Below are 14073 nucleotides of genomic sequence, written 5' to 3' on the forward strand. Positions count from 1 at the left end.
AAAGAGGCCCAAGTCTGCCCTCCTGAAGTCCAGGTGGGGAGGTTGATTTCCACCCTCCTTCCTGACCCAGGGATCTTGAATTCACCATCTCATGGGCACTGCGGCCAAGGCTGCCTTTGACCTTCACATTCCCAACAGGCTCCTCACTGCTGAGGAGTACGAGGTCCATAGAGCACTTCTCCTCCTTGGCTCCTCTAGCACTTGGAGAAAGAGGTTACCATCACCAACAAGAAATCCAGGAGGTTCGTGGAGTGTATGTCCTCCTGTGCTCTCCCTCTCTCACTTTCCTATTGCAATATACCAACACTCAAATTATTAAGCTGGTTAAATTCAGAAATCACTCGCTTTCAGCAGATGATACCTTTTATATTTCATTATTCCTCAGCAAGCAACAGCGTTTAGGAAGAGAAGCGTAACTACTTTTACGTCCTATAAGGGCAGAGAGGATTAAAAAAAAAAAAATTCTTCGCTTCCCAACGCGTCTGACCTCTTCACTTTGCAGACCTTTATTTTTCCCCCTCCCCGGCGACAAAACCACAGCGCCACATCATTCCCCCAGCAGGTTGCTCTTCCAGAGAGACCTCAGCAGCAGCAAGCAGCCACCCAGACAGCCTGGAACACGGATCTCGCCCAGAGAGGCTGCGCAGTCTCCTTCTACGGGTCCCCGCGGCGATGCCCCGGGGGGGGAGGCGGGGGTGTCCCTGAGGCGGCCCCCGGGGGGTCCCTCCCAGCCTCGCCCGCTCCGTGACGGGACGAACCCCTCTCCCGGCCGCCGCCAGCCCGCCTGCCGAGCCGCTCTCCTTTGTGCCTCCCTCCCACCCCCCCAACCAGCCGGGCACGCCGCTCCCGCAGAGCAGACCCTCCGCGGGGCCCGGCGGCGGGCTGCGGGCGCTGTGCCCCCCGTGCCCCCCTCACCCCGCCGTTCCCCGTCCCCACAACAGCCGCGCCGCGCCGCACCGCACCACACCCCCACGGCGGCGCCTCAGCCCGGAGCCTCGCCCGGCCGCCCCCGCGGCGCGGCCCCGGTGTGTGGGTGCCCGCTCCTCCTCCCCCCCCCCCCCGCCCAGCCGTTACCTGCCGCCGGCCGCCGCCGCCCCGCCGCGCGCCCCTAAATAACGGCCCGGCCGCGCGCCGGCATCGCCCCGCCGCCCGTTACGCGGCGCGAGCGCGGCCCCGCCGCCCGTTACGCTGCGCTCGCGCGCGCGCGCGCCCCCGCCCCTCCCCGGCGCGCGCCGCCATTGGCGCGGGGGGCGCGTGACGCCGCGGGGAGGGAGGGGGGAGGGGGGGGGGTGGGGGGGGGACAAGGGGGCGGAGCTTCCCGTAACGCGCCCGCCGCTGCCAGGAGCCCGGGAAGGGCGGAGGGGAGGGGGGGGCTGTGAGGGGCGGGCGCCGCTGAGGGGCGTCCCGAGGGGCCGCGGGCACCCAGCCGGGCACGGGGAGCCCGTGGGTCGGTGAAGGTCCCCGTAAACGGTGCGGGCGGCTGCTTGGGGTGGTTGGAAGAGGTCCTCCGGCCGGTGTGGGGCCGGGGAGCGTCGGGGTGACCCCGGGGATTTTCCTCAGGTCGGCGGATCCAAAAATGGCTCCCGTCAGCGGGGCGGGCGGGGGCTGCGGGCTGCCCTCCCGAGCCCGGGTCATTCTTCTCCCCTTCCAAAGCGAGAAAAAAAGACATTTAAATGCCGCAGCCACGATTTTCAGTGCCACAGCCACAACTTTACGCCTTGCCGAGAGCCTCAAACTAAGCCATTTCTACCCAGGAGCGTACCAGACGTCCATGATGCATGCCAGAGCTCCTTCTCGCCACACGGCTCTAGCCTTGTGCCTGTGTATTTCTTCGACAACTTTTGGGCCTGAGTGGATTATAATACGCTTTTAGTCACGTCGTTCGGGGAGTATGCGGATTGGCCTGACAAGTAGGGTAACTACAGCAATACCTTGTCTCAAATGCTGGCTGGCATGAGCTGCTAATGAGAAAAGATTAAGAACTTTGAGGAAGGATAGCGGGAGATAACCTTTTTCTGACGTGTTCACATGTTCTCACAGGTTGAAACTTTAAACAGATTTAATACCGGTCTTAGTTTTATGTTCTGAAATGGTTTACTACCCTCAGCAGGAACATCACTGTTATTAACGCTGTGGCTGTTGTACATTTCATATGCAGCAGAAAGTAAAGCTGGAAGGGCGCTCAAGGGGTCATTTAGCTCCTCCACCTTTCCTCAAGACAAAATCAGCTATCCTTAAGTCATTTCTGATAGGTACTTATGTAACCCGCAGTTTAAACTGATTACTTCACCTCCCTATCCGCAGCTGGCACACTTTCTAGCAACCTCATATACCTGTAGTGTCGCTGTTTCTCCCGTTGGTTGTCTTTGCACTTAACCGAATTTCCATCTCCTCATGCAGGCTTTTGGGTGTTCATACCCTTCCTAAAGTATCAGGACAAGTGACCTCTGCGCAACGTTGCACAGTTTGTTCATTATGAAGAAAAGTACTTCGGCGTTAAGATTTGTCACTTTCTGCTTTCTCTTCAGGTTGTGGTTCCAGATGTGTTTGTGCTTGTGGTGATGTGAGAATCATGTGTAATTAGTAGGCGTTCTGTATTAGTATCTTTGTAGATATTTAAATTAGTATCTTTATGGATATCCCTGCCTCAGAATACTCCAAAAATAAAATAAAACAAATAAGTCTATGTTTGGCAATGAAAGGTTAAGTGGAAACAGACTCAAATTAGAAGGACAGCAATAATACTGTATTTTTTTCTTTCTTGTTCCAGCATATCCTCTGTCCTGTAAGATCATTACAGTTCTGCTGGTAAATAGACTTTCCAGGAGTAGAGGCTCAAGTCTCCCCTTTTCCCCTAGCCAACAGAAAGCCTCTTGTGACATTCCCATTCCGAAATCTGATAGCCTGAAGCAACTCTTGATTTATTTCCAGAACTTGTAGAACAACACCCCCCACACACTTCAAATGCAATCCCGTATCAGGCCTCACTTGACATAAATTGTAACTCCCCAAATAAGCAAGAACTGGTATATTTCACAGGCGATTTATAGACTTGGTGTGAAATGATTTCCACATTGTTGAAGTTGCACAGACGAACAATTTGTTTGCAATTGTACTTTTTTTTTTTTTGTATTGGTACAAATCGCGATTAATAGAGTAACAAGTTAGTAGTGGTATTCAGTATTGTGTGATCTCTTTTAAGATTTGCTTTCCCAATGATTTTCTACAGGTTTCAAAGTTAATGATGGCATCCTCGCCTATATACCTTATCTCCCCTTCAGAACCTTCTGCCAACTCTAGATGTATAGAAAAATACCATAAAACTGTAAGGAAATAGTCTCATGAACAGGCTGAGTCCCATTTCTCTACAGTGTCAGACAGTGGGCACAAATCAGCCCTTTATTTAACACCAGCCGTAACTGCAGCTGTGGCATGGATGCTGGTGTAAGCCACTGTCCTCACGGGTGCCCTGGACACAGTCTCAACTGCCTCTGTTGATCAGGTTTTTTTTTGTCTTCTCAGCCCAGAAATTTTTGGTCAGGGCTGCCATTTGACTCACTTTTTGCTACTCAGAGGAAATAATTTGACATCTGTGTTGCAAATGGAAGTAAATGGAATTAAATGTGGTAACATGTATATTTTCCTTAAATGTTTACCATCTACCCCAGAGGTGGTTCATATTAATCTTCTTTCACGGGCAGGACTGAATGTTGTGGGCAATTACGTTACATCGCTGGATGGGTGAAGTTTTGCTTTTATTCTTCTGAAACCTGAGTTTTCAATCTAATGGGGTGGGTGGGTGTTGTTCACGTTGCAGTGATTTCTAGTTCTGTGTCAGCATCCTCTCTAGTAATAAATGCTCGTTTTGAAATCTTGTTGATGAAGATGAAACTCGCGACTCTGGTCTTACACAGGGTGCCGAGATCCTGCTGGTGTGAACGACATGGTCTGTAGGAACTGTAATGCTGGCACGGGGCCCTGTAGCTGGGAATATAAAATAAATTCTCGGGATTGTAGCCTTTTAAAATATATCGGCTGGCTTTCTCTAACACAAAGAAACTGGCTGTTCTTAGGACTTCATTAGGCATGCTTTCTGGTGCAAACAGGTAAAAACAGGTTAATGTCATTATGGGTGGCATTTGATAGACTCAGGACATTTGGGATCTCAGGGAAAGAAAACATTTAGGCCCTTCAAGTGTGTTGTGAAGGGCCTCTTCTGCACATGGGTGATTTCCCGAAAGACTCAGTTTAGTTTAGTATATTGCATTATATTCTTCCCTATTAATACACGATACATTGCTGTATACTGTGCTGTGTATGTACTAGAGTGCTCATATATAGGTAATATGAACACCTCTAATTTCCAGTTTCAAATACCCAGAGAAATTATTATTATTTTTTTTTGCCATTAAAAAAAAAAAGTTCCTGCAAACCTGCACTTTAATCTAGATACTGAATTAAGCATTCTATGAAACAAGTTAATGTATCACATTTACTAAATGTATGAGGCAAGAATAAGAGGAAGTTAATTTTCAGGAATAGGAAGGTCTTTGGGATGAACCGTCCATCTGCTCGTATACACCGCGGCTTGTGTTGCAACACATCGCTCAGATCAGGGCTCTGCAGGACATTTCCAAGCTTGCATGCTTCACAGCTAGGGTGAAAATAGATGGTGCGTGCACTCACACCCTGTTTTTTTCAGCCCCAGGGAGAAAGGGGTGGACTGGTAGTATGGAGATGGGCAATATCCCCTGAAGAACATTCAGGGACTGGCAGAAGTTTCTACGTAGTTGCTTGACTGTGGGGGTAAATAAATTTTAGAGATGCTGTAAAGAAAGCCTAGGACCAAACTTGTACTGTTCAAAATGGATCGTTTCAGCCATTTCTTGGCAGGTTGTGACAAGGTCTGCAGTCAATGCAAAATCTACTGAATCCTACAACAGATGTATTCAAGAGAAGAAAAGGTCTTTCTGAAATCTGTTTGTTATTTTGATATAAGGGCATGAAGCATCTCATAGATACACTGGGGTGTGAAAGGACTCCTTCGTCCTGGATACGTCTGGTTTTGTTGTAGATGGGCTGCTGCCAAAACTGGGATTTAGAGAGCGATTTTCAAAGTCATGAGATAATGAACAACAACACCCCTGATGGTGGTGTTTTGACCCACAACTTGTCAAAGACATTTTCTGTGAGAGGGCTGAATCACTCTGTGAAACTATTCGTCTGGGAGGTTCAGTGACACATCCAGACCTCTTGCTAAAGTGATGGTGTTATCTCGGCTTGTGTCACTGTCCTGCACTTGAACTTGCAAGTAGGGTGTTCAGTGTCCGTACACTCAAGATGGATCTCTGCCTTCTGACATCGTTTGGCTGTAAGAGAAGCCACTTCTTCCCCCAGGAGTGAAGTGACCAGTCCTTTGGCCTGGGTGGTCAGACAGAGCAGACTCTTGTGGTGAAGACATAGTCTTGTAGGTCACGAAGTCACGAAGTCAGGGTAAGGCCCCCTGAAGGAGGAGGGAGGAGGCAAGCTGAGAGTCAACAGCAAGGCAAAACTGGTGATGTAACTGTTGGAAATGATTTAGTGAGAGTCACAGCATTTCCCAGCTTCATAACTTAACAAGCACGAGCTGCCTAGTGGCAGCAAAAAACAGCCTTTGTAGTAATTCATTACTTGCTTTTGAGGGAGGTTAGAGGATGCTGCTTTTTCCCTAGAATAATTAGGTGTTTGCAGACTTTGTGACAAAGGGATAAAAGTTCACAGAGCCAAGCAGCCACAGTTGCAACCAACCAAGTATGTTCAGCCTCCTCCACTGGATAACACTTGTTACTCCAAGGAGCGGATGTTGCATGTGGCATCAGGATTTGCCACAGTGAATGAGCTGGTCCCATTCTTCAGTACCCTTATGCCCGGTAGGTTGCTGAAATAGGAGACGCAGCACAAAGTCGTGCAAAATTTAATTGGGATCTGTAATGAGGCTTCAGCAGTTCAGGAAAAGACTTGTGATCTTTGGAAGACGTTGGAAATGGGAATAGCTGACTCCTCTGCGTGTGATAAACTTGTCAGGGGAGTTTAGGGTTGTTGAAGTGAACTTGGAGCAATAATTTGTTGCAATTACTCCTTGATGCTCAGGAAAAGGAATGGCAATACCATGAAGCTGCACCAGGGCATGTGGATTAGGAAGAAGATTGGTTATAGATCACTGAAAAATAATGGCACATATGACAGACTAGTGCTGAACCAAACAATCCGCGTGTTTTTCTAGGATGGAAATTGTAAAGCTAATGTTGTTTTAGACCTAGTCTGGAAGCTTTGACTGGTGGAACATGTTGCTAGGCTGTGTTTTTTCCCAAAAGACAGTGGGCAGGACCGTCAGAAAAAAAAGGGGCCCGACCTTCTCTGGAGGAACTTGGCCAGAAGTGAAGACAGAAAAAGGAAAAGGCTTCTAAATCAAAGAAAGCAAATAAGAAATAGCAGATAAGATAGAAATACTGAAAAGGATGGAATTAATCAAACAGAGAAAATGCTTAACTTTGGATGAGTAATACAGCGAACTTGCAGTTCACTGCAAGGAAGTGCTGACTCAGACTGGTAGCTGAGATGAGCTGAAGGTGTTATGACATGCTGCAGTCACTTCTGCTGCATGTGGGAGCTGCTCCTGAATTTAAAATGCTTTTGGTAACTACTAAAAATCTTTGTTGTGATTCTGCATATACAAACCGAAGTCTAGATGCGTCCTTGGATGCGTTCTTCTGCTTGGGGCAGAACTCTTAGTGGACAAGAAAGCCTAACTAGAAATAGCAGAAGATGATAAAAGAGGGGAGGATGGTGCCCTTATGAAGACCCGTCTGGAGTGCTGCATCCGGGTCTGGGGCTCCCAGCACAGGAAGGATGTGGGGCGGTTAGAGTGGGTCAGAGGGAGGAGGGCCACAGAGATGACCAGAGGGCCGGAGCACCTCTCCTGTGGATACAGGCTGACAGAGATAGATATAAGAGAATGATCCAAAGAGACCTTACTACAGCTTTCCAATACTTACACAGAGCTTAAAAAAAAAAAAGAAAGATGGAGAGAAACTTTTTACTCATGCAGACAATAACAGGACAAGGGGGAATGGTTTAAAACTAAAAGAGGGGAGATTTAGATTAGATGTTAGGAGGAAATTCTATGATATTTAGGTTCATTTTATTGTTCTTCACACATGACCCTACCATGTCTGAATACTAGATTGCTTTGACAATGGAGAACTGACCTACATTTCCTGGAATACTTCTTATTGGCCGTATTGCTCATGTAAATCTTTGTGGCCAAGTAGGAAAGATAATCCCACTACTTCTTAGCACATCACAGAATCACAGAACGGCTTGGGTTGGAAGGGACCGTAAAGATCACCCAGATCCACTTCCCCTGCCATAGGCAGGGACGCCACCCACTAGGTCAGGCTGCTCAGGGCCTTGTCCAGCTTGGCCTTGAACACCTCCAGGGATGAGCCACCCACAGCCTCTGTGAGCAACCTGCTGCAGTGCCTCACCGCCCTCTGAGTGAAGGAGGTGGTGAAAGAAATACTTCTTATTTTGCACAGGGAAAGCAGGATAATAGAGCGACACAACATCAAAAAAAGCCTACCACATCTAAAAGACAATGAGGTACCAGCTAGTACAAGACGCCTACTACGTACCTTCCTGTGCACGGAGAGATGTTATAGCAAACAACAGCCTTGTGCTTTAAGTTGTGCTGTTTCGTAACTGCTAGTCATGCTGCTCAATGTTCCGTCCTGCTGGAAAGCACTTAGCAGGATTGTTGTGGTGAAAGAACCTGAATGCGGTAGAAAGCAGTGCAGCATGACTTGCTTTAACAACCATAAATTTGCTTCCTATGAATTCACACTTCAGGGTAACACCCAGCTGCTGAAGGTCTATTCTGTTGTAGCATGCAGGGTATGCATTAAGCTGTTATGGTTGGAAAGATTGGCTTCCTGATACTGCAGGGTATATGGAGCTTATAAAGGGGATATCTGCTACGGGCAAACTGCTGGCAATTCTTCTTCTCTTTTTCCTTGCTATACCTACAGAAATCAATACAGTGAGATAGCACTTGATTTCCAGGAAGAAAGGCATCAGCAATGTTATACAGTTAATTGCCTTAAAGTGAAGCATTAAAGAAGGGATCTTGACAGCTTTGTGCTTGAAGTTTTCTGCTTGAGCTGTAACAAAACACAAAGGGAATGGAGCTTGTTGCTACAAGCAAAGGTTTTGAGAGTCATGGGGAAACACATTCTCATCCATAAAACTGAAGCAAAGTTCTGTATTAGAGAGCCCCTCATTCATGGCTGCCTACAGTTACACTGGTGTTATTCAGAACAGGTAAGGCTGTGTGTAGAAAAATATATTCAGCTGCAAGTGTTTTACAGCTAGAGAAATGTCACCAGAAAGGAGTGCATTCATGAGAGAGAAGGAATGTCATGTAATGAAGGAATGGAAAGAAGAATTGAGGATAGGAACAACTGAAGAAATTATAAAAAAAAAAATAAAAATCAGCAGACCAGGTGTGTGTGAATGTGTAAATAAAAGACTCAAGAAGGAGTGTAGGAATTTGTACATGATATTGTAGCACAAAAGGGTTGTGTATAGAATGAAATAAGCAACAGAATGAAAGGGAACTAAGGAGTAGGCTTTTGGTAATAATTTCCCATTGTTAAGACATACTAGACTGTGGTATAGCTTCTGACGGCTATAGCTCTTAAACAATTTAAAGTGAAAGCTATATTTAGGTACCTAGGAAACATTTTTTTTTTTTTGGAAAATATAAGAAACAGTAATGATCAGTATTATCCCATTCATACTGCAACTGCATATCTGGTATAAAGTCAAGAGGAAAACATTTTTGTCCCACATGCTTCACTACTTTTGACAATCAACTTTGCAGTTTACCTTTCTGATCTCTCTGACCTATATTCTCTTCTTCCTCTGCTATACCATTAGCACTCACAATTTATTAAGAGTTCTTTCTTTCATTTATCTTCTGGTGTTTTCTTTTTCTCCTCTTCCATTGCCAGTCTTACTTTCGTGTTTTCTCTCTTCTCTTTGACATTAGTTTAAATACAGCTGTTATACAGCTGTTATATTCACAGCTTGTTCAGAATCATTCCTTCAGAATAACACCTTTTAAAGTGTCATTGTAGGGAGAAAGTTAATTGAACATTTGTGTGCCATATTTATCCTCACACTCAGGTATGTGGCAAAACATGATTTTTCTTGTAATTCTGCTAAAAATCTGAAGCTACAGAGAATTCCTTTAGGTCTCATCTCACTACCTGCATTACCAAGTGCTTTGCAGTCAGAATTTAGCGAACAATAATTATGGTGGTCATGCATAAGGCATAGAAAAATCAAGCCCAATTTCCCAGTGCTGAAAATCCTCTCTAGTACCAACAGCAGTGAAAACTTGTATTAAGATGTAAGTCAGGGAGATAAGAATCATGGCCTAAAGGAATCTCCTACACTGAACCTTAAACCGTTGTTTCTAGAGGCAAGTCCCCAGTTCAGAAATTGACACTCCAACTTCCAGTTAATCACTGATGTGATTTTTTTTTTCCTTCTGTTGCAGTGCTCAGACATCCCAGTCTGGACAAGGAGCTCATTTTCTTGCTGGTTTATAAACATGTGGTAAGATACAGACCTTCTCACAGAACCAAGGCTCCTAAAAGATTAAAGAAAATGACAGACAAATGTTATTGGTGAGAGATGTAACACGCAAACCAAATTGTTATGATAATCGTAGACTAACATTCCCTCAGTCTTTGCAATATCATTGTCTACTGCTTTCATTCTCACTTTTCTGTCACTTTTCTTTTGCCTTTCCTTTCTTCTGTGACTGGTACTACTTGCCATTCAGCCAGCTGAATGACAATTCTGACTCAATTCAATGCTGACCGAAGTATGCTTTGTATATATTTTGGGAGGCAATAGGTGAATCTTCTTGGAAATATGTGTGTACTCAAGGTGAAGTTCAAGTCATGTCAGTATCAATACATCCTGAAGCACGTAGGCTTTTCATCTTTTAGTGCCTATTCTGAATAGATCCTGTAAGAAAGAATGTGCTAATATTTGCTCCAGAGTTATACTTCATAACATATTATTTGAATTTTATTATATGACTGTGATAATCAATATGTGTAAGACTAATTCGTTGAGTAGTGCTGGTTTATTCAACAGGTGTTAACATTTTCACAGTGCTCATGTTTTATACGCAGTCCTTAGCAGTGTGAATACATGTATCTCAGAAATGCATATAAATTCTTATGTCTTGTGAACCACTCCTGCCCCTGTGAAAGGTTCTCAGGTGTGTAAATTATTGTCTAAAGTTGCTTTGAAGCTTACCTGTAGGTTAAGGTTTTTTAGAACCTTCAGTGCTCTCAGGAATAACCTGAAGTAGCTGTCTCTGTTCTTCTGCGGTGTTTAGGTGTCAGGCTTTCCTTTCTTGCCTCATTTTCCTTTGTAGCTTTTTATTTTTAATTTTCTTGCTTGCTCTGCCACATTTCCATCTCCTAACTTTCACCTCTGGCTTTACTTGGTGTCCTCCAGATCACGTCTCAGTGTCAGGAGGAAAATTTGGCAGAGTGGGCTGGTATCACGGTCTGTGACCTAGGATCAGATATGAAATGGAAAGAAGAGGCATATGTGATTAACAAGCTCGCTCTCAGGATGCAAAGCTGGCAGCTGTGGCACTTACAACAAGGCATTTATTGCTCCTACAGCCTCCAGAGTTAGGACTTGGTGTCAGCTGGAAACTGGTACCTCACATACAGACAGGCTATTGACGGTATGGTGATGGGATCTTACCCCTTGGGAAGCAGCAGTTCCTGGCGCCTGCTGAGTTCCTTCCAGAAAGTTCAGCCACTGGTTTAGAAAAGAAAAATACAATCTGACATATAATCCTTGACAAGTTGCTGACCCTTGTATCTGAGGGATGAGAGTAAACTATTCTCAGTGTTCACACATTTTTTTTCTTTGTTTTTTTCCCTTTTTTTTTTTTCCTGTAAGCAGTAATTCTTTGTCCACAGCCTTAAAAAATAAAAATAAAATTAAAAAAAAAATGGGATGAGGACAGACAGTTTAGTCGCATTTCTATGCATAAGAAATCTTTTTTACAGATGACTGAATTCAGCCATGTCTAGGATGAATGTAACAATTATTTAATAATGTGAAGCCCTAAATTATATCCAGCTGATTATGTAGGGGGATTTTGCAGGCAGGAAGAAGTTAATTATCCAAAGCTGGATCCACGACAAGATTAGGCTTATTAGCTCACACATTGTAAGCTCGATAGCTCTAAAGTGGTAACTGATTTACTTTTTTTGTTTGTTTGTTTTTGTATCATTTGTGAGTATGTTCTGTGCTGTAAGAAGGTACTTTTCCAGTCTGCTCAGGAAACAATGTTTTGCCTGCTCATTAATCAATTATGATTTTCTTGAAAAAAGGAATGTAATCTGATACAATGCTCCAATAATTACTGTAAAAAAAAAAGTTCTACTGGTAATAATATTATAACTATTTTTTTTTCCACATGTATGTTGTCAATGTTCTTACTGGTAGTAACATATATTCATCTTGATGGCATGAATATAACGAAGAAGCACAATTTTCTGTCATATCAAAGGCTAAGTGATTCTGTTCCTGAGCTGTAAAATTAAACTTACTGATAAAATCCTAGACTAGCAAGGCTAATGAGTATTTTATTTTGACCCCTTTAAGGTGAAGGTGTTCTCTGAGGAATTAAAATTTCAGCCGCTGTTAAAAAAGCAAGCATGAGTATAAGGGTGTATTGATCTTAATTTTGATTTGATTTAAATTAATAGGAATTTGTTGTCGAATTCAGTAATTGAATTGGGTTCCCATTGTCAAATGTGGCAAGATTCTGCTGACTTCCACTAACTTTATGGAGGACTAAACTCTGACTCATGACTGAGTGGAAATAAACTTGTCAATATGCTCTTAAAACAGATTGAGTCTAGGAAATTAATAAGAACTAAATGCTTATCTATGATTATAACAGAAAAGACATTTTGCATTACCTGCAGACATAGAGGATCACTGTGAAAGTATTTTGAACTGTTCAGCAACTTCATAAAATACTCTTAATCAAAAGAGAAGTTATTCTCAAGATGCAGTAACATCCTTTCCCCCCCTCCCCCTCCCCCCAACCCCAATTAAAGTTAACTGAGAAGAAAAAGCTTCCTAGGATGTATCAGACGTGTTTCTGGTGGGAGAAGTCCTTACTTGAGCAGCAACCTTATATGAGATTTTATACTGTTAGTGCAGTTTATCTGTGTTACATGTTTATCTGTGTTACATATAGGTGATAGTTCTGTAGATTCACGTGTTGCAGCTGAATCTAAAATACAGACAAAAAAGTGAACTCCCTCTGGCAGACAGGATTCATTTTCTGCAAGGGGATTTCATTTGGTTGTGCACAAAATATGTACTGCCCATGTAATATTTTGTGAAAGTTGCCCATGTACAAATGAAGACTGAAAAATAGTTTCCTCAGAAAAACTTAATGTTTAAAAGAAGGACTAGAAGGAAATTCTGATTGCATGGATGTGATTTTTTCCTTTTTTTTTTTTTTAAGTTTTCATCTTCAATTTTCCAAAAAATAGGCTGCCCAGGTGAGTGAGATCTAACCAAAAATATAAGAAAATACCACAGTAATAATGATCTTCTACTATTTTTTATAGTGCTTTTTCAGTTACTGTTTTTTGAAACATATCTTTATTTTTTGGAACATAGATGGTACCACTAGTGTCAATTCCTTTGTGAAATGGATTTCCAATATAATTGTGAAGTGAAATGGAAAAACAAGAAAACAAGGACAGGATGCTTACTGCTCAACTGACAGACATTCACACAGCTTGAAAGGAAAGGAAATACAGCAAATCCACTTCCTATTTGAGTCAAACCATAGTGCTAAAAAAAGAACCAGAGATAATAACAGCAAAGTAAGTTGTCCGAAAAGGACTGCAAATCCTCAAGGTAAAGAGGAGGAAAAGGCAAGCAACAAGAGATTATTGGAAAGACACGGAGAACAATGTGGCTCTGCCAAGCATATTTGTGTAGAGTATAACTTTCAGCTTCTGTAAGAAAAGGAAAATATGTTTTTTATTATCCACCTTACATGGAAAGTGATATAAACTGTTTTAAATCAGTTGCTTTAAGCAATAAATTGCTTAAAAACTCCACTAAATTTCAACATTTCAGTCTTCTCTGTTTCTTGCACTAAAACCTCTGGGGTTTCTGTCATTTTATGATTACATTTGTAAAATGGGTATGCAACTCGCTCTCTTGTGACAAAAGCACCCACATTTCTCTAATTATTGTTATTATGTGTTATATTTATTGGGTCATTTACTTGAATTCTTCTCGCAAATAGTAACACTCTCCTACTTTTGCAAAGTATCTAAAGACCCCAGAAGACAATAGTAAACACAGGTAACAACATTATGTTGTCTATGGGAAATGCTTCCCAGCCCAGCAACTAATAACAAGAATGAGAGTTGATTGTTTTCTCATCTTAGTCTAATGTTGGTCATGGCATACAGATAGTAGAGTCAAACCCTGAACTGTTCCCCTCAGATACAAGCCTGTTAAGACTTTTCCTGGCAACCAGGCAAGAGTCAACATTTAAGTGAGGTCGGACATACATTAAAATGAAGGATTTGACTTAGTGAGCCAGACTGTATGAATTTACTGGCTTCAGAACTCTCAAAATCTGTAAAATTTTCAGTTTTTTGGGGACATCTGTTATTTCGCTAAGCCCGATCATCAAGCAAAGCCCTTTGTGTTCTCCACTAACCATGATTAACCATCTGGCAGCTATCTGTAGATATAGTTTCCCGAACTATAATTTCTTTCCAGGGCTAAGCCTAGCAGGATGACTAGGGGCCTCCATTGGCATTGCTTTTTTGTTATTTTAAAAAATTACTTCCAGTATTTCTGCCCAGTTCTTAGCATCCTTATTTACTTTAGAGTATTTCCAGCAGATGAGGAGGAATGTTCCATTTTCCTCACATTCAGCACATT

The 14073-nt window shown here is 43.1% G+C and overlaps 1 protein-coding gene and 1 long non-coding RNA gene across 10 annotated transcripts in view; one reads left to right on the plus strand and one right to left on the minus strand.

The window, feature by feature from the left end:
• IL6ST (interleukin 6 cytokine family signal transducer) overlaps nucleotides 1-1219 on the minus strand; it is a 29210-nt gene extending 27991 nt beyond the window's left edge. Inside the window, exon 1 of one of the 3 annotated variants that reach the window (XM_066988860.1) lies at nucleotides 1075-1219. The gene's annotated coding sequence lies outside the window, so the exon portion shown is untranslated. The remainder of the gene's footprint in view (nucleotides 1-1074) is intronic. The other 2 variants (XM_066988862.1, XM_066988861.1) reach the window with 2 other exon arrangements.
• Nucleotides 1220-1301: 82 nt separating this feature from the next.
• Nucleotides 1302-14073, plus strand: part of LOC106035612 (uncharacterized) — an 81540-nt gene continuing 68768 nt past the window's right edge. For 4 of the 7 annotated variants that reach the window (XR_010827937.1, XR_010827939.1, XR_010827940.1 and 1 more), the window contains exons 1-2: nucleotides 1302-2528; nucleotides 9602-12992. This is a non-coding gene — a long non-coding RNA (uncharacterized lncRNA). The remainder of the gene's footprint in view (nucleotides 2529-9601; nucleotides 12993-14073) is intronic. The other 3 variants (XR_010827941.1, XR_007158615.2, XR_010827942.1) reach the window with 3 other exon arrangements.

Source organism: Anser cygnoides, chromosome Z (assembly GCF_040182565.1).
Source record: "Anser cygnoides isolate HZ-2024a breed goose chromosome Z, Taihu_goose_T2T_genome, whole genome shotgun sequence".
NCBI lineage: Eukaryota > Metazoa > Chordata > Aves > Anseriformes > Anatidae > Anser > Anser cygnoides.